The sequence below is a fragment of the Pleurodeles waltl genome, chromosome 8 (genome assembly GCF_031143425.1).
Source record: "Pleurodeles waltl isolate 20211129_DDA chromosome 8, aPleWal1.hap1.20221129, whole genome shotgun sequence".
NCBI lineage: Eukaryota > Metazoa > Chordata > Amphibia > Caudata > Salamandridae > Pleurodeles > Pleurodeles waltl.
In genome coordinates this window covers 824,439,247-824,458,563 of record NC_090447.1, presented here as the reverse complement: position 1 = coordinate 824,458,563, position 19,317 = coordinate 824,439,247, and the positions used below count along the sequence as shown (strand labels likewise).

The following is a 19,317-nucleotide window of genomic DNA, read 5'->3' as shown; positions in this document are numbered from 1 at the left end:
TTCAGTATTATGAATAGAGCAGGCGAAAATAACTTTTTTTTGGTTCAAGTTATATCATCAATGATGTCATTTCACGTCATGAGTGATGTAATATGGGAGGTTATAAGCAGTGCATTGTTTGGGTGCAAGTTATAGTTAGCTTAGTGAATGATAACTGGTGACTACCAATGTTTTTTGGTTTTCAAACTTTAGTTTTTCTGTAATTTCTGCACCTAACAATAACCTCACTTTAACCTTTGTTTTTTTGTGAATTTCAAGGGATTTGTAATGTAACCTAAAAAATTCACTACGTACCCAACTATATGGTTACTTTAATGTTTGTTTTTTTCAGCAAATGTCTGAGTTTTTTTATGCAAGCTAAGATCTTATTACCGTACCTGATTGAAGCATCACTTTATCCTTTGTTTTTTCATTGAAATTATAGTTTTTTTTGTAGTCATATTCACCCAAGTTCCCCGCTGAGCAAAGCTTTAGGCCATGCAGAATGGTGGGTTGCAGGCAGAACCAGAAAAAAATGAAAACAAAATACGCACAGGCCTAATTGAACACATCTCTTCCCTCTTATGAATCCACACACTGACTTACGCCCCAAAGCAGCATATGCTTTAAAGCTAATGTGATCACCTACAACACTATCCACATTGAATCCTACCTTCCTTACATCAAAATTTAGTTGCGACAAAAAAAATGTGAAAACTCCCCCTGGTTGGTAACTGGCACTTTTTTATGTATAAGAATAAAACAATCAATTTTAGAAATCGAATATTCATTGTGGCTGTAGTTAAGGCCTGCAATTCTCTGCTCCTCTACCGCTTCACTGATACCTCCTTGGTAATTTTAGGAATTTGCAGAAGACATAGGGCCTGTTTATGACCCTGGCAGATGGATACTCGGTTTACTGACAAATAATGTTATGTTTAGAGATAGGAATATGATTTGTGGGAGCATGAGATTAAGAATTAGGGTTTGGGAAGTTATGGTGTAATTGCTCATTTTAACTAGTGAACATCAGCTTTATTAGATACTGAATCATGACCATAATATCCCTTCAGCCAATGTTTTAAAAAGAATGTACAAATGTATGTTGGGCCTGGCTGTGTCTGCAGGATCACTTTTTGCCTTCACACATCCTTTTTTCTGAATTTGTTTTTGTTGGCATTAAGACTCTATGACCTTTACCACTGCTAACAAGTGCTTAAGCACTTGTGCTCACTCTCTAAAACATGGTACAATTGGCTTACACCTGATTTCCACATTTAATTTCCTCATACGTCCCTAATATATATGCTACTACATGGTACCAAAGGCCTGTAAATTAAATGCTACTAGTGGGTCTGCAGCACTCATAGTGCCATCCACAAAAGTAGCAATTTAAAAATTGTCTCAGGCCTGTCACTGCACCCTGTAGTGCAGTTTTATTCTACCAATTCGACCTGGCAAAATAAACCTTCTGGCAGGCATACACTTTCCTTTTTTATATATATAATTCACCATTAAAGTAGGTCTGAAATGTGCATACCATAGGGGAGGGTGCATTATCCTTAAATAATAAGACTTGTTGATTACGGACTATTTGGGAGTGCTGAGGTATCCTTAGGAACATACTTCAGGTGCCACTTTGTGGACACCACTTCATGCTTTTGGGTAGTGAAACATACATTACCACTCAGCCCCGTGCTGTATCTTACTTTGGACTATCTTCAACTTGAACTTTAATGTGTTTATAACTCATAGGAAGTGCACCCATTTGACCACCACTTCCCATTTTCTTCTATTTATATATGAAAGGAGAAGAAACAAATGTCAGTTTGCATTCTGCAGCACACATAGAGGAAAAAGCCTCTCAGAAATGCTTTTGTACAACAAGGAATCCCTTCTTGCACAAAAACAGTCCTCTATGCAATGCAGGCACCCTTGCACCATGGTGCAAGGGTGCCTGCATCAGCGTTTGCGTGTCAAAAGAGCACCCACGCAATGGGAAAGGAAAAGAACATGCTGTATGGGTCAAATATGGTGCATTCCTGCCCTTTCCCTGTGATGCAGGGCAGTGCAGCAAGGTGATTTGCTGCACTGCCCTGCACCACAAAGCCATAAATATAGGGCTCCATATTTTGTCCAAACTCCACATAGAGAGGCCTTTGGTAAGCAGGCTTCCTCCATTGGTTGCTAAACTGTCATTTGCTTCTGCTCACCACAATGTATAGCATGACCAACAGGTTTTCCCATTGGTTCCCGCCATCTTGAGTGAAAGCAGTGTCATTAGATGCACTACATTGCTGACATCTACCTAAAAATGGTTGTTTTCTCTTCAGAGAAAAAGTTAATGCAAATTATGCCTTTTTCTTTATATTTTTTAGTAACATTAAACACTGGTTGTTTATTTTGCCTGCACTTCTGCTGCCTAGTTAGTTGGAGATTTATTTTGTGTCTGCTTTTTACCTTGCTGTGATAAAGTATTTATGTGACATTGTAACATTGTAGCTGGCTGAAGTTCAGGTGCTTTGTTGCATTGTGGGTTATGGTTGCCTCTCTTACTAGCAATAATATACATGTATAGATCAGTAGAAGAGTTGTTTAAAAAACATCACTAGCAAAACAGTCAAGTGATTGAACGTTTTTAAATTTAAGGGGGTTATTACAAGTTCAGCAGTGTCATGATCGCCATGTTGGCGGTGGCGATTGTACTGCCAATAGACTGGTGGTGAAGACTGCCAAATTATGACCATGGCAGTATTTCCAATGGAGTACAGCCAATCCACTGCCAGCACCGCCAGTGTGGTCTGGCCACCACGGACGACGGTAGCCACCTGCAGGCGGTGGAGACCATTTTCCCGTCTGACATATTACAAGGTTGCACATCGCCAAGGTTTCTGCCTGGTTGCACCCCCACGGAAACACTGGCCGAAACCAACACTATAAAAGGAGACACTCACCTTCAGGAAGACATACCCGTCTGGAGCCACCACGGCCGCTGGTGGGTCTTGTGGTGCTTGTGTTTGTCAGAGGTACCCTTGGATGCTTAGGTGGATGCATGCTTGTCTGTCTATGTGCTTTGGCTGGGTCGGGGAAGAGGGGTTTGGGATTGGGAAGAGGAAGGTGGAGGGGTGACGGAAGACAAAGGGTGACTGGCTGCCATCAGTGTGGAGACAAAAGCCTTAAAGGATCTTTGCAGGCCAGCCAGTGCATTGTGTATGCCCTCCAGGAACGCATTGCTCTGCTGGACTTGAATTGCCAATCCCTGGATGGCTTTCACGATGGTTGACTGACCCACAGCAATGGACCTCAGGAGGTCAATACCCTCCTCACTGAGGGCAACAGGGCTGACGGGCAGGGGCAGAGGTGCCTGAAGCGAAGGAGATGCCCACACTTCTAGGTGAGCGGGCACAGACAACTGGGTGGGGAGCCACAGGGAGGACGGTGGTAGTAAGGGGGGTGGTGGACAAAGATGGTGATGGGCTGGTCCCGGATGGGTCCGCTAGGGAGTGTCCACTGGAGGACGGTTCTGAGGATGATGATCCTCTCTCCCCCGTGGCACTCCTCTTGCCTTCTGGGCCACTGGGTCCCTCAATGTCGGTGGAATCAGCACTCCGGGTCCCATGACCAGCAGTGTCCCTACTCGCCTGTGCCCCATCTTCTTCACCTGCCGATGCTGATGCACACAAATGGAGAGGGAGTGAGGGATGGAGAGGGAGAGAGAGGGTCATCACATTCTTCACATACACACATTACAACATGCACAACTGTAGGTATACATCTCCTGGCTAGGCAATCCCATATAAAAAACACACATCCTACATCCTGTCACAACATGTTACTTCTATTCACCTCTTAATGTCATCTCTCTCACCAACATCATAATCCATGTAACGTAGCACAACTGGAGCATTCCATCCAGTCTCCAGTAAAGCTATGTCAGCATGCTCATCATGACCTGGCTTAAGCTGGAATTCTGTCCTAATCCTGGTCATAACTCTCCATACTCCTATCACCTTTAGGAAAAGAAGTTGACTGATCACAGCATATCATGCATGTTCTGATTCAACACCTGACCAGTCCATGTCAGTTAGACTTTTCATCCTTGGCATGGTCTCCCTTAACGTTTTGCCTCTGTTTCCCAGGTTGTTCATGTGTGTTTGACTCTGTTTTTGCGGTTAGTGTTACTCTGGGCACTTTACCAATGCCAAGCAGTGCTAAAGTGCAAGTGCTCCTATACAAAATGTGTATGTAATTGGTTCATCTATGTGAGAAAGTAGCCTCTTTCTAGCATGGTTACCCCCACTTTTGGCCTGTTTGTGAGTGTGTGTCAGTATGTTTTTACTGTGTCACTGGGATCCTGCTAGCCAAGATCCCAGTGATAAAGACCTATATGTCAGTGTGTTTTGCCTGTCTCACTGGGATCCTGCTAGCCAGGATCCCAGTGCTCATAGTTTGTGGCCTAATGTATGTGTTGTCAGTAGTGCTTGACTGTGTCACTGAGGCTCTGCTAACCAGGACCTCAGTGCTTATGCTCTCTCTGCTTTTAAATTTGTCACTGTAGGCTAATGAATTCATTTACCAATTTCAATTGGCACACTGGACCCCCTTATAAGTCCCTAGTATATGGTACCTAGGTACCCAGGGCATTAGGGTTCCAGGAGATCCATATGGGATGCAGCATTTCTTTTGCCACCCATAGGGAGTTCAGACAAACCTTTCCACAGGCCTGCCATTGCAGCCTGGGTGAAATAGTGCACATGCTATTTCACAGCCATTTTCACTGCACTTAAGTAACTTATAAGCCACCTATATGTCTAACCTTCACTTGCTGAAGGTTAGGTGCAAAGTTACTAAGTGTGAGGGCACCCTTGCACTAGCAAAGGTGTCCCCACATAGTTCAGGGCCATTTCCCGGGACTTTGGGAGTGCGGGGACGCCATTACACGAAAGCACTACATTTAGGTCAATACCTATATGTGGCTTCACATTGGTAACTCCGAATATGGCATGGAACCTGTCTAAGATCATGAAATTGTCCCCCCATGCCAAATCTGGTATTCGGGAGCCAATTCCATGCATCCTGGGGGCTCCACTATGGACCCCCCAGTACTGTCAAAACAGCTCTCTGAGGCTTGCACTGCAGCTACAGCTGCTGCCACTTCACAGACAGGGTTCTGCCCTCATGGGGTCTGAGCAGCTCAGATCCAGGAAGGCAGAACAAAGCATTTCCTCTGAGAGCAGGGTGTTACACCCTCTCCCTTTGGAAAAAGGTGTTACAGGCTGGGGAGGGGTAGCCTCCCCCAGCCTCTGGAAATGCTTTGAAGGGCACAGATGGTGCCCTCCTTGCATAAGCCAGTCTACACCGGTTCAGGGACCCCTTGTCCCCTGCTCTGGCACGAAACTGGACAAAGGAAGGGGGAGTGACCACTCCCCTGTCAATCACCACCGTAGGGGTGGTGCCCAGAGCTCCAGCAGTGTGTCCCAGACTTGAGCCACCTTGCTTTGCAAGGTGTAGGGGCACTCTGGAGAGCTCTGAGTGGCAAGTGCCAGCAGGTGACGTCAGAGACCCCACCTGATAGGTCCTTACATGAATAAGGTAGCCAATACCCATCTCAGGGCTATATAGGGTCCCTCCTGTGGGTTCTCTTCAGAATCTTCTTGCAAGTTTCCTTCAGAAATCCTCTGCAAATACTACTTCATCCTCTGACCTCAGATCAACCGCAGCCTGCTACAGGAACCACTGTAACAGCAACAAAGTATCTACAAGGGATACTTTTCCTCTGCAACTTCAGCTCCAGCCAGCAACTGCAACAGTTTCCATGGTGTGCACGCTCTGAGGACTCCCTGTCTTTACTCTGCACCAGAAGGACCACCAGTGGGGTGACGGAGTCACTCCCCTGCTCAAGCAGGCACCTTCCAAGGTAACGACCGCTACGCTTGGACTTCTCTCACAGCGACGAGCATGTTCCTAAGGACACAGAGGGTGGACCCTACCGACCTAGACTGTCCTGAGGTCCTACTGACGCAATTTGGAGGAGGTAAGACCTTGCCTTCCCTGAGAGCGATGGTACCCCGGTGTACTGCGTCTTCTTCATGTCCTGAGGCCTCTGTGCACTATTTGCTAAATTCCTTCATGCACAGCCTGGCCCAGGTCCTGAGCACTCCATCCTGCAATGCTCAGCTTGCTGAGTTGTTCTCTGACGGCGTGTGACCTTCCTTTGTTGCGCTGCACCAACTGTGTTTTGCACCTCCTTTGTCGCCATGTCCCCATGTCCTGGGGCTTCCGTGGGTGCTGCCTGGCATCCTCAGGGGTCTCTAAAGTGCTGAAAGCACCCTCTTCCTCCTCACATAGAGTTGAGGCCGAAATGTCCCTCCTGCGTCCATCCAATGCCATTTTGACACAAAATGCGTATTTGTCGTAACCAAGGCTTGTTGGCGACTTCGAACACAAAATCACATTTGCATCCATTTTCACTTTGTGGGACATCTTCGGCATCATGCAAGAACCCACTGGCATCTTCCTAGGGTGCATTCCTGTAGTCCTTGTCCAACCAGGTACTCTACTTTTGCACCCTCCTCTGGGTTGGCAGGCGCTTCTGCCCTTCCTAGAACTTCTTACCTTATTTTGGTGTCTAGTGTATATATTGTGTATAATAATTACCTCCAGAAGGAGTATTGCCTCTAAGATATTTTTTTGTACTGTGTCACCCAAATAAACTACCTTTATTTTTGGTAACACTGAGTATTGTCTTTACTTGTGTATAAGTACTGTGTAACTATACGTGGTATTGCATGAGCTTTGCATGTCTCCTAGTTCAACCTAAGCTGCTCTGCTATAGCTACCTCTATCAGCCTAAGCTGCTAGAACACTACTACTTCACTAATAAGGGATAACTGGACCTGGTATAAGGTGTAAGTACCCAAGGTACCCACTACAAACCAGGCCAGCCTCTTACATTGGCAGCAGCAATGGGATAAGTACTTTCAATTGCTTTACCACTTTTTTACCTATGCCTTTTACAATGTGCTCCAATACTTAGAGCATATATAATATATACCTAGAAGTAATTTTCTAACTTTCTAAAAGTTCTGTTTAACTTTGCACAAGTTTTTACAAAGTTCTGAAAAGTTTTCTTCTTTTCTCTAAAAAGTTAGCTCTGTTATTCTATCAACTTTTTACTCACTTTCCCAAACCTTTTCTTCTCTTTCAACATGTCTTCCATAGATGCTACCCCTAGAGTTGTGAAAACAATATATGAAAATCTTAACTTTAAAAGTTTGAGGTGTCTCTGTATTGAAATAAGTTTTGGGATTGGGAAGAATCCCAATAAGGAGTTCCTCTTAAATCTTCTGCTCCAAGATGACCAGGGATTCAGCACTGGTCTAGATCACACAGGGGAAGAGGTAGAGGAGGATTCCAACCAGGAAGGCTCAGAGGAGCAAACTTACAATCCTGGGGATGGTACTTCCACAGATCTATCTGTCAATAAGCCACTTAGTACAACTGGTAGTGGGAAGGGTTCATACACAAGTAGGGCTCCCTTTACCCCTAGAGGCCAGGTGTAAGGAAATGCCTCCTTGGCATGGTGACCACCTAACGTTTTGCCTTTGCTGATGCTAAGTTATGATTTGAAAGTGTGCTGGGACCCTGCTAACCAGGCCCCAGCACCAGTGTTCTTTCCCTAAACTGTACCTTTGTCTCCACAATTGGCAATTGACTCAGGTAAGTCCCTTGTAAATGGTACCCCTGGTACCAAGGGCCCTGATGCCAGGGAAGGTCTCTCAGGGCTGCAGCATGTCTTATGCCATCCTGGGGACCCCTCACTCAGCACATGCACACTGCCACACACCTTGTGTGTGCTGGTGGGGAGAAAATGACTAAGTTGACATGGCACTCCCCTCAGAGTGCCATGCCAACCTCACACTGCCTGTGGCATAGGTAAGTCACCCCTTTAGCAGGCCTTACAGCCCTAAGGCAGGGTGCAGTATACCACAGGTGAGGGCATAAGTGCATGAGCCCTATGCCCCTACAGTGTCTAATCAAAACCTTAGACATTGTAAGTGCAGGGCAGCCATAAGAGTATATGGTCTGGGAGTTTGTCAAACACAAACTCCACAGTTCCATAATGGCTACACTGAAAACTGGGAAGTTTGGTATCAAACTTCTCTGCACAATAAATGCACACTGATGCCAGTGTGCAATTTATTGTAACATACACCCAGAGGGCATCTTAGAGATGCCCCTGAATACCTACCCAACTTCTAGTGTAGGCTGACCAGTTTCTGCCAGCCTGCCACACACCAGACATGTTGCTGGCCACATGGGGAGAGTGCCTTTGTCACTCTGTGGCCAGGAACAAAGCCTGTACTGGGTGGAGGTGCTTCTCACCTCCCCCTGCAGCAACTGTAACACCTGGCGGAGAGCCTCAAAGGCTCACCCTTTATGTTACAGCGCCCCAGGGCATCCCAGCTAGTGGAGATGCCCGCCCATCCGGCCACTGCCCCCACTTTTGGCAGCAAGGCTGGAGGAGATAATGAGAAAAACAAGGAGGAGCCACCCACCAGTCAGGACAGCCCCTAAGGTGTCCTGAGCTGAGGTGACCCCTGCCTTGAGAAATCCTCCATCTTGAGTTTGGAGAATTCCCCAATATGATTAGGGATGTGCCCCCCTTCCCACAGGGAGGAGGCACAAAGAGGGTGTAGCCACCCTCCAGGACAGTAGCCATTGGCTACTGCCTTCACAGACCTAAACACACCCCTAAATTCAGTAGATTCCTGCAACCTGAAGAAAGAAGGACTGCTGACCTACAAGCCTGCAGAGGAGGAGGAAGACGACAACTGACTTGGCCCCAGCCCTACCGGCCTGTCTTCAACTTCGAAAACCTGCTCCAGCAACGCATCCGACAGGGACCAGCGACCTCTGAAGCCTCAGAGGACTCCCCTGGACTACAGGACCAAGAAACAGCGGTCCTGTTAAAAACCAGCTACTTCTTTGCAACAAAGAAGCAACTTCCAAGGACTTCACGTTTCCTGCCAGAAGTGTGAGACTCTACACTCTGCACCCGACTCCCCCAGCTCAACCTGCAGAAAACCAACACCTCAGGGAGGACTCCCCGGCAACTGAGAGCCCGTGAGTAACCAGAGACGACCCCTCTGACCCCCCACAGCGACGCCTGCAGAGAGAATCCAGAGGCTCCCCTGACCGCGACTGCCTGTGACAAGGGACCTGACGCCTGGAACCAACACTGCACCTGCAGCCCCAGGACCTGAAGGAACCAAACTTCGATGCAGGAGTGACCCCCAGGTGACCCTCTGCCTTGCCCAGGTGGTGGCTATCCCGAGAAGCCCCCCGTGTGCCTGCCTGCACCGCTACAGTGACCCCCGGGACCCACCATTGAAACCTATACAAAACCCGACACCTGCTTTGCTCACTGCACCAGGCCGCCCCTGTGCTGCTGAGGGTGTACTTTGTGTGCCTTCTCGTGTCCCCCCCGGTGCTCTACAGAACCCCCCTGCTCTTCCCCCCCCCCCGAGGACACGGGTACTTACCTGCTGGCAGACTGGAACAGAGCACCCCTGTTCTCCATAGGCGCATATGTGTTTTGGGCACCTCTTTGACCTCTGCACCTGACCGGCCCTGAGCTGCTGGTGTGGTAACTTTAGGGTTGCCTTGAACCCCCAACTGTGGGCTGCCAATGCCCCAGGACTGAGACTTGTAAGTGTTTTACTTACCTCCAAAACTAACCTTTACTTACCTCCCCCAGGAACTGTTGATTTTTGCACGGTGTCCACTTTGAAAATAGCTTATTGCCATTTTTACAAAGACTGTACAGGATATTGTTTTCATTCAAAGTTCCTAAAGTATCTAAGTGAATTACCTTGCATTTAAAGTATTAATTGTAAATCTTGAACCTGTGGTTCTTAAAATAAACTAAGAAAATATATTTTTCAATATAAAAACCTATTGGCCTGGAGTAAGTCTTTCAGTGTGTGTTCCTCATTTATTGCCTATGTGTGTACAACAAATGCTTAACACTACCCTCTGATAAGCCTACTGCTCGATCACACTGCCACAAAATAGAGCATTATAATTATCTGCTTTTGCCACTATTTTGCCTGTAAGGGGAACCATTGGACTCTGTGCACACTATTTCTCACTTTGAAATAGTATATACAGAGCCAACTTCCTACATTGGTGGATCAGTGGTGGGGTCTAAGACTTGCATTTGCTGGACTACTCAGCCAATACCTGATCACACAACTAAATTAAAAAAATTGTCATTAGAAACTGATTTTTGCAACTTGAACTATTTTTCTAAATTTTTAAAAGTCCTGCTAGGGTCTTGTGTAAGTCCCTGTCAGCATTTCTTTTAGAGTTTAAAAGTTTTGTAAAATTTTGGATTAAGTTCTAGAGATAGTTTTAGATTATTAAAAAGTATCCCAACTTTTAGAAAAATAATGTCTAGCACAGAAGAGATGGTGGTGGAACTCAACCTCTCCCCTTACCTTCTTCTCAGGATGTCAGAGTTAAGGACTCTGTAAAATAAAAAATATAAAAACTGGATCAAACCCTACCAAAGTACAGCTCCAGGAGCTTTTGGCAGAGTTTGCTAGAGACCACCCCTCTGACGACAACCTTACAGAGGTGGAAACTAGTGACCTGGAGAATAATTCCCTCCCTCCTGTCCTAGTTAGGGAGACCAGGGTCCTTCAAACCCTGGCTCCACAAGTGATAGTCAGAGATGCTGCTTCTCCCACAGGGGAGTCCAGCAACTCTGGAAGCATTGAGGGCAGCCTCAATGAAGATGTCCTCCTGTTAGCCAGGATGGCCAAAAGATTGGCTTTGGAGAGACAGCTCCTAGCCATAGACAGGGAAAACCAAGAGATGGGTTTAGCTCCCATCAATGGTGGCAGCAACTTAAATAGGGTCAGAGAGAATACTGACATGCTAAAAATCCCCAAAGGGATTGTAACAAAATATGAAGATAGTGATGACGTCACCAAATGGTTCACAGCTTTTGAGAGGGCTTGTGCAAGCAGAAAAGTAAACAGATCTCACTGGGGTGCTCTCCTTTGGGAAATATTCACTGGAAAGTGTAGAGATAGACTCCTCACACTCTCTAGAAAAGATGCAGAATCCTATGACCTCATGAAGGCTACCCTGATTGAGGGCTTTGGATTCTCAACTGAGGAGTATAGGATTAGGTTCAGGGGGGCTCAAAAATCCTTGAGCCAGACCTGGGTTGATTTTGTTGACTTCCCAGTCAAAACACTAGATGGTTGGATTAATGGCAGTGGTGTAAATGATTATGAAGGGCTGTATAATTTGTTCATGAAGGAACACCTTATAAGTAATTGTTTCAATGATAAACTGCATCAGCATCTGGTAGACCTAGGTCCAATTTCTCCCCAAGAATTGGGAAAGAAGGCAGACCACTGGGTCAAGACAGGGGTGACCAAAACGTCCACAGGGGGTGTCCAAAAGAAAGGGGTCACAAAGCCTCCCAGGGGAAGAGTGTTGAGACATCCAAGGGACAAAGTAAAGTCTCTTCTACAGGGCCCCAAAAACCTGCACAGGAGGGTGGGTCCAAAGCCTCTTCACAATCCTCATTTGGGTACAAGGGTAAAAACATTGATCCCAAAAAGGCCTTATGTCGCAGCTGTAGTCAGCATGGACACCAAACTGGAGACAAGGCCTGTCCCAAGAAAGGTTCCACTTCAACTACTATTCCAGTTAGCACTGGAATAGCCAGTCTCCAGGTGGGATCAACAGTGTGCCCAGAGCAAATCAGGGTCCACACTGAAGCTACATTAGTCTCTGAGGGTGGAGTGGACTTAGCCACACTAGCTGCCTGGCCGCGTAACATGCAAAAATACAGGCAGCAGCTCTTTATTAATGGTACTGGAGTAGAGGCCCTGAGGGATACAGTTGCCAGTGTCACTATGGTGACAGACAATCTGGTTTCCCCAGGACAATACCTGCCTGGACAAACTTATGCAGTCACCAATGCTGACAATCAGACTAAAGTACATCCCATGGCTATGGTAACTTTAGAATGGGGAGGGGTCACTGGCCTGAAACAGGTGGTAGTCTCTTCTGCTATACCAGTTGAATGTCTGCTTGGAAATGATCTGGAGTCCTCAGCATGGGCTAAGGTAGAACTCAAAACCCATTCAGCCATGCTGGGTATCCCTGAACTAGTGTGTGTCAAGACTAGGGCACAGTACAGAGCTCAGGGTGAAAAAGAGGTGTTGGAGTCTGGAATAATGGCCCAACCCTCCAAGAGAAAAAGAAAGAAGACTGATGAACCAGCTTCAGCACATAAAAAGAAACAGAACCTATCTTCTCAGGAAGAAGTTCTATCCCCTGAGGGAACTGAGCCTATGGAGTTAGAACCTTATCAGGTCGAGCTCTTGGGCCCATGGGGGACCCTCAAGGGAACAGCTGTGCAAGGGGCAAGAAACTTGTCCCTCTCTTGAAGGCCTAAGGCAGCAAGCTGCTGAACAAGAACAAGGAAATGTCAGTGGAACACACAGGGTCTATTGGGAAGATGGACTCCTTTACACTGAGGCAAAAGATCCCAAACCTGGTGCCACTAGGAGAGTGGTAGTGCCTCAGGAGTTTAGGGAGTTCATTCTGACCTTAGCCCATGACATTCCCCTTGCTTGGCATTTGGGACAAACCAAGACATGGGAGAGGTTAGTCAACCATTTCAATTGGCCCAATATGTCCCAGAAAGTAAAGGAGTTTTGTGCCTCCTGTGCCGCCTGTCAAGCCAGTGGTAAGACAGGTGGCCATCCAAAGGCCCCCTCATTCCACTTCCAGTGGTGGGGGTCCCCTTTGAAAGAGTGGGAGTGGATATAGTGGGTCCACTTGAACCTCCCACAGCATCAGGGAATCAGTATATCCTAGTAGTAGTGGATCATGCTACTTGGTACCCTGAGGCAATTCCCCTTAGGTCCAAAACTGCCCCTGCAGTAGTCAAAGCATTCATTGGTATTTTTACCAGAGTGGGATTTCCTAAGGATGTGGTTTCTGACAGAGGTACCAACTTCATGTCAGCTTACCTAAAACACATGTGGAATGAGTGTGGGGTGACTTACAAATTCACCACACCATACCATCCACAAACCAATGGTCTTGTTGAGAGATTTAAAAAGACATTGAAGGGCATGATCATGGGGCTCCCTGAAAGAAATTCAAAAGGAGATGGGATGTCCTCTTGCCATGCCTGCTTTTTGCCTACAGAGAGGTGCCTCAGAAGGGAGTAGGATTTTCCCCCTTTGAACTTCTGTTTGGCCATCCTGTTAGGGGACCACTAGCTCTTGTGAAAAAAGGATGGAAGAGACCTCTACATGAGCCTAAACAAGATATAGTGGACTATGTACTAGGCCTACGTTCAAGGATTGCAGAGTACATGGAAAAGACAAGTAAAAACCTTGAGGCCAGCCAGCAACTCCAGAAGATGTGGTATGACCAAAAGGCTGCTATGGTTGAGTTTCAGCCAGGGCAGTAAGTCTGGTTCTGGAGCCTGTGGCTCCCAGGGCACCTCAGGACAAATGGGGTGGCCCTTACCCAGTGGTAGAGAAAAAGAGTCAGGTCACCTACCTGGTGGACCTAGGCACTAGCAGGACCCCTAGAAGGGTGATCCATGTTAACCGCCTAAAACTTTTCCATGACAGGGCAGATGTAAACATGTTAATGGTTACATTTGAGGACCAGAAAGCAGAGAGTGAACCTTTCCTTGATCTCCTCTCCACTGACCCTAAAGATGGCACAGTAGATGGAGTGATCTATTCAGACACCCTCTCTGGCCAACAGAAAGCTGACTGCAGGCAAGTCCTCCAGCAGTTTGATGAGCTCTTTTCCCTAACCCCTGCTCAGACACACCTGTGTACCCATAATGTGGACACAGGAGACAGCATGCCTGTCAAAAATAAATATTCAGACAGTCTGACCAAGTTAAGGAAAGCATCAAAGTGGAAGTCCACACGATGCTGGAGTGATTGAGCACTATGAGAGTCCCTGGGCTAGCCCAGTGGTCTTGGTCCCCAAACCCCACACAAAAGATGGAAAGAGAGAGATGAGGTTCCGTGTGGACTACAGAGGGCTTAGTTCTGTCACCAAGACAGATGCTCACCCAATTCCAAGGGCAGATGAGCTGATTGATGAATTGGATGCTGCCAAATACCTGAGTACCTTTGACTTGACAGCAGGGTACTGGCAAAGAAGAATGGCACCAGAAGCAAAAGAGAAAACAGCATTCTCTACACCTGATGGGCACTATCAGTTTACTGTGATGCCATTTGGCTTAAAGAATGCCCCTGCCACCTTCCAAAGGTTGGTGAATCAAGTCCTTGCTGGCTTGGAGCCCTTTAGTGCAGCTTATCTTGATGATATTGCTGTCTTTAGCTCCAGCTGGCAGGATCACCTGGTCCACCTGAAGAAGGTTTTGAAGGCCCTGCAAGCAGCAGGCCTCTCTACCAAGGCATCTAAATGTCTGATAGGGCAGGGTACTGTGGTTTACTTGGGACACCTTGTAGGTGGAGGCCACGTTCAGCCACTCTAACCCAAGATCCAGACCATTCTGGACTGGGTAGCTCCAAAAACCTAGACTCATGTCAGGGCATTCCTTGGCTTGACTGGTTACTCTAGGAGGTTTGTGAAGGATTATGGATCAATGGTGACCCCCTCACAGAACTTACCTCCAAGAAAATGCCCAAGAAAGTTAACTGGACCGTGGACTGTCAAAAGGCTTTTGACACCCTGAAGCAAGCAATGTGCACAGCACCAGTTTTGAAAGCTCCAGATTACTCTAAGCAGTTCATAGTGCAGACAGATGCCTCTGAACATGGGATAGGAGCAGTCCTGTCCCAAACAAATGAGGATGGCCTTGACCAGCCTGTTGCTTTTATTATCAGGAGGTTACGCCCCAGGGAGTAGCGTTGGAGTGCCGTTGAGAGGGAGGCCTTTGCTGCGGTCTGGTCCTTGAAGAAGTTGAGACCATACCTTTTTGGTACTCACTTCACAGTTCAAACTGACCACAGACCTCTCAGATGGCTCATACAAATGAAAGGAGAAACCCCTAAACTGTTGAGGTGGTCCATATCCCTACAGGGAATGGACTTTATAGTGGAACACAGACCTGGGACTGCCCATGCCAATGCAGATGGCCTTTCCAGGTTTTTCCACTTAGAAAATGAAGACTCTCTTGGGAAAGGTTAGTCTCATACTCTTTCGTTGGGGGGGGGTTGTGTAAGGAAATGCCTCCTTGGCATGGTTACCCCTTAACCTTTTGCCTTTGCTGATGCTAAGTTATGATATGAAAGTGTGCTGGGACCCTGCTAACCAGGCCCCAGCACCAGTGTTCTTTCCCTAAACTGTATCTTTGTCTCCACAATTGGCACAACCCTGGCACTCAGGTAAGTCCCTTGTAACTGGTACCCCTGGTACCAAGGGCCCTGATGCCAGGGAAGGTCTCTAAGGGCTGCAGCATGTCTTATGCCATCCTTGGGACACCTCACTCAGCACATGCACACTGCCACACAGCTTGTGTGTGCTGGTGGGGAGAAAATGACTAAGTCGACAGGGCACTCCCCTCAGAGTGCAATGCCAACCTCACCCTGCCTGTGGCATAGGTAAGTCACCCCGCTAGCAGGCCTTACAGCCCTAAGGCAGGGTACACTATACCACAGGTGGGGGCATAAGTGCATGAGCACTATGCCCCTACAGTGTGTAAGCAAAACCTTAGACATTGTAAGTCAGGGTAGCCATAAGAGAATTTGGTCTGGGAGTTTGTCAAACACAAACTCCACAGTTCCATAATGGCTACACTGAAAACTGGGAAGTTTGGTATCAAACTTCTCAGCACAATAAATGCACACTGATGCCAGTGTGCAATTTATTGTAACATACACACAGAGGGCATCTTAGAGATGCCCCTGAATACCTACCCGACTTCTAATGTAGGCTGACCAGTTTCTGCCAGCCTGCCACACACCAGACATGTTGCTGGCCACATGGGGAGAGTGCCTTTCTCACTCTGTGGCCAAGAACAAAGCCTGTACTGGGTGGAGGTGCTTCTCACCTCCCCCTGCAGGAACTGTAACACCTGGCGGAGAGCCTCAAAGGCTCACCCTTTTTGTTACAGCGCCCCAGGGCATCCCAGCTAGTGGAGATGCCCGCCCCTCTGGCCACTGCCCCCACTTTTGGCAGCAAGGCTGGAGGAGATAATGAGAAAAACAAGGAGGAGCCACCCACCAGTCAGGACAGCCCCTAAGGTGTCCTGAGCTGAGGTGACCCCTGCCTTGAGAAATCCTCCATCTTGAGTTTGGAGGATTCCCTCAATAGGATTAGGGATGTGCCCCCCTCCCCACAGAGAGGAGGCACAAAGAGGGTGTAGCCACCCTCAAGGACAGTAGCCATTGGCTACTGCCCTCCCAGACCTAAACACCCCCCTAAATTCAGTATTTAGGGTCTTCCCAGATCCCAGGAAATCAGATTCCTGCAACCTGAAAAAAGAAGGACTGCTGACCTACAAGTCTGCAGAGAAGGAGGAAGACGACAACTGATTTGGCCCCAGCCCTACCGGCCTGTCTCCAACTTCGAAAACCTGCTCCAGCGATGCATCCGCACAGGTACCAGCGACCTCTGAAGCCTCAGAGGACTGCCCTGGACTACAGGACCAAGAAACTCCTGTGAACAGCGGCCCTGTTCAAAACCAGCTACTTCTTTGCAACAAAGAAGCAACTTCCAAGAACTTCATGTTTCCTGCCGGAAGCGTGAGACTCTACACTCTGCACCCGACGACCCCAGCTCGACCTGCAGAAAACGAACACCTCAGGGAGGACTCCCCGGCGACTGCGAGCCCGTGAGTAACCAGAGACGACCCCCCTGAGCCCCTATAGTGACGCCTGCAGAGAGAATCCAGAGGCTCCCCTGTTGCGACTGCCTGTAACAAGGGACCCGACGCCTGGAACCAACACTGCACCTGCAGCCCCCAGGACCTGAAGGAACCGAACTTCTATGCAGGATTGACCCCCAGGCAACCCTCTGTCTTGCCCACATGGTGGCTGTCCCGAGAAGCCCCCCCTGTGCCTGCCTGCACCGCTAGAGTGACCCCCAGGGTCCTCCATTGAAACCTATACAAAACCCGACGCCTGCTTTGCTCACTGCACCCGGCTGCCCCTGTGCCGCTGAGGGTGTAATTTGTGTGCCTTCTCATGTCCCCCCCGGTGCTCTACAAAACCCGCCTGGTCTGCCCCCCCGAGGACGCGGGTACTTACCTGCTGGCAGACTGGAACCAGAGCACCCCTGTTCTCCATAGGTGCCTATGTGTTTTGGGCACCTCTTTGACCTCTGCACCTGACCGGCCTTGAGCTGCCGGTGTGGTAACTTTGGGGTTGCCTTGAACCCTCAATGGTGGGCTGCCTATGCCCCAGGACTGAGACTTGTAAGTGTTTTACTTACCTTCAAAACTAACCTTTACTTACCTCCCCCAGGAACTGTTGATTTTTGCGCTGTGTCCACTTTGAAAATAGCTCATTGCCATTTTTACAAAGACTGTACAGGATATTGTTTTCATTCAATGTTCCTAAACTATCTAAGTGAAGCACCTTGCATTTAAAGTATTAATTGTAAATCTTGAACCTGTGGTTCTTAAAATAAACTAAGAAAATATATTTTTCAATATAAAAACCTATTGGCCTGGAGTAAGTCTTTGAGTGTGTGTTCCTCATTTATTGCCTGTGTGTGTACAACAAATGCTTAACACTACCCTCTGATAAGTCTATAGCTCGACCACACTAACACAAAATAGAGCATTAGAATTATCTACTTTTGCCACTATCTTACCTCTAAGGGTAACCCTTGGACTCTGCGCACACTATTTCTCACTTTGAAATAGTATATACAGAGCCAACTTCCTACACCAGGTCACTAGAGTGGCCCCTGTTAGAGATAGATCTACCTCTGCACACTCTCATGTTACCTCTGTTTCAGAGGCATCCCACAATTCTAACCCTGAGGACCATTCCCTAGATAGGTAACTCAGAAAGCTGAGGTTAGAGGAGGCCCGACTGAGGCTAATGCAGCAACAGTTGGCCTTAGACATGGAATCCCTGGCTGTGGAGAAAGAGAGGCAGGGTTTGGGGTTAGTTCCCCATGGTAGCAGCAGCAGTTTTAGAAATTCAAATTTTAGGGAACCTTCATTTGATTCTAGAAATCTGCACAAAGTTGTTCCTCCTTACAAGGATGGTGATGACATCTACAAGTGGTTTGCTGCACTTGAGAGGGCTTGTAAAGTTCAGAGGGTCCCTCATGTACAGTGGGCTGCTATCCTTTGGTTATCCTTCTCTGGCAAAGGGAGAGACAGAATTTTTCTTGTCAGAGAAGATGATGTGGATAACTATCAAATTCTCAAAGGTGCACTCCTGGATGGTCTGGGCCTAACCACTGAACAGTACAGACTTAAGTTCAGAGAGACCAGAAAGGAGTCATCAAAGGACTGGACAGACTTTGTAACCTTTTATTTGAATGCCCAAGAAGGTTTGTTAAATGGAAGTAAGGTGACTGACTATGAAAGCCTATATAACATGATTCTGATAGAGCGTATCTTGAATAATTGTGTGTCTGACAGTATCTTGTGAACTCAGATCTGACCTCTCCCCAAAAATTGGAAATAACAAGGGTGAGCAGAACAGCTTATACAGGGGGTGACAAAGACATAAAAAAGGAAGATGGTGGAAAATCTCAGGACAAGCATGGGGATAAAAGTAAACAGAAAGATCTTTCTTCAGGCCCAAACACACCCATCTAGGGGTGGGGATAAAACGTCTTCCGTTTCTTCAAACTCTTCACATAATCAGAAAAGGCCTTGGTGCTATGTGTGTAGAGGTAAAGGTCATTGGCCAGGGGATAAGTCCTGCACAGGTAAAGCCCCTGAGCCTTACACCACTAAGACATCAGACTCTAGTGCACCAAGCAGTAGTGGTAATAGTGGTGGCACTACTGGCAATAGTCAAACTAAAGGTGTAGTTGGGTTCACTTTTGGTACCATAATAGAAACTGAGTAGACAGTCCCGAGACAGTTTCTGTCACACCTGGTGGCATTGGCCTTGCCACCTTGGCTGCTTGTCCCCTTAACATGGATAAGTACAGGCAGTCAATCTTAATAAATGGTGTTGAGGCCAAGGCCTACAGGGACACAGGTGCCAGTATCACTTTGGTGACTGAAAACCTGTTGTCACCTGCACAACACCTCCTTGGACAGAAGTACCAAGTTACTAATGTCAATAACTCCACTCAGTCTCTCCCCTTAGCTGTAGTTCAACTTAGTTGGGG

At 47.4% G+C, this 19,317-nt stretch overlaps 1 protein-coding gene across 4 annotated transcripts in view; it reads right to left on the bottom strand.

Moving 5' to 3' along the window:
- The window catches only part of LOC138250333 (acetylserotonin O-methyltransferase-like), a 480,756-nt gene that overhangs the window by 338,715 nt on the left and 122,724 nt on the right, over positions 1-19,317 (bottom strand). The window lies entirely within an intron of this gene.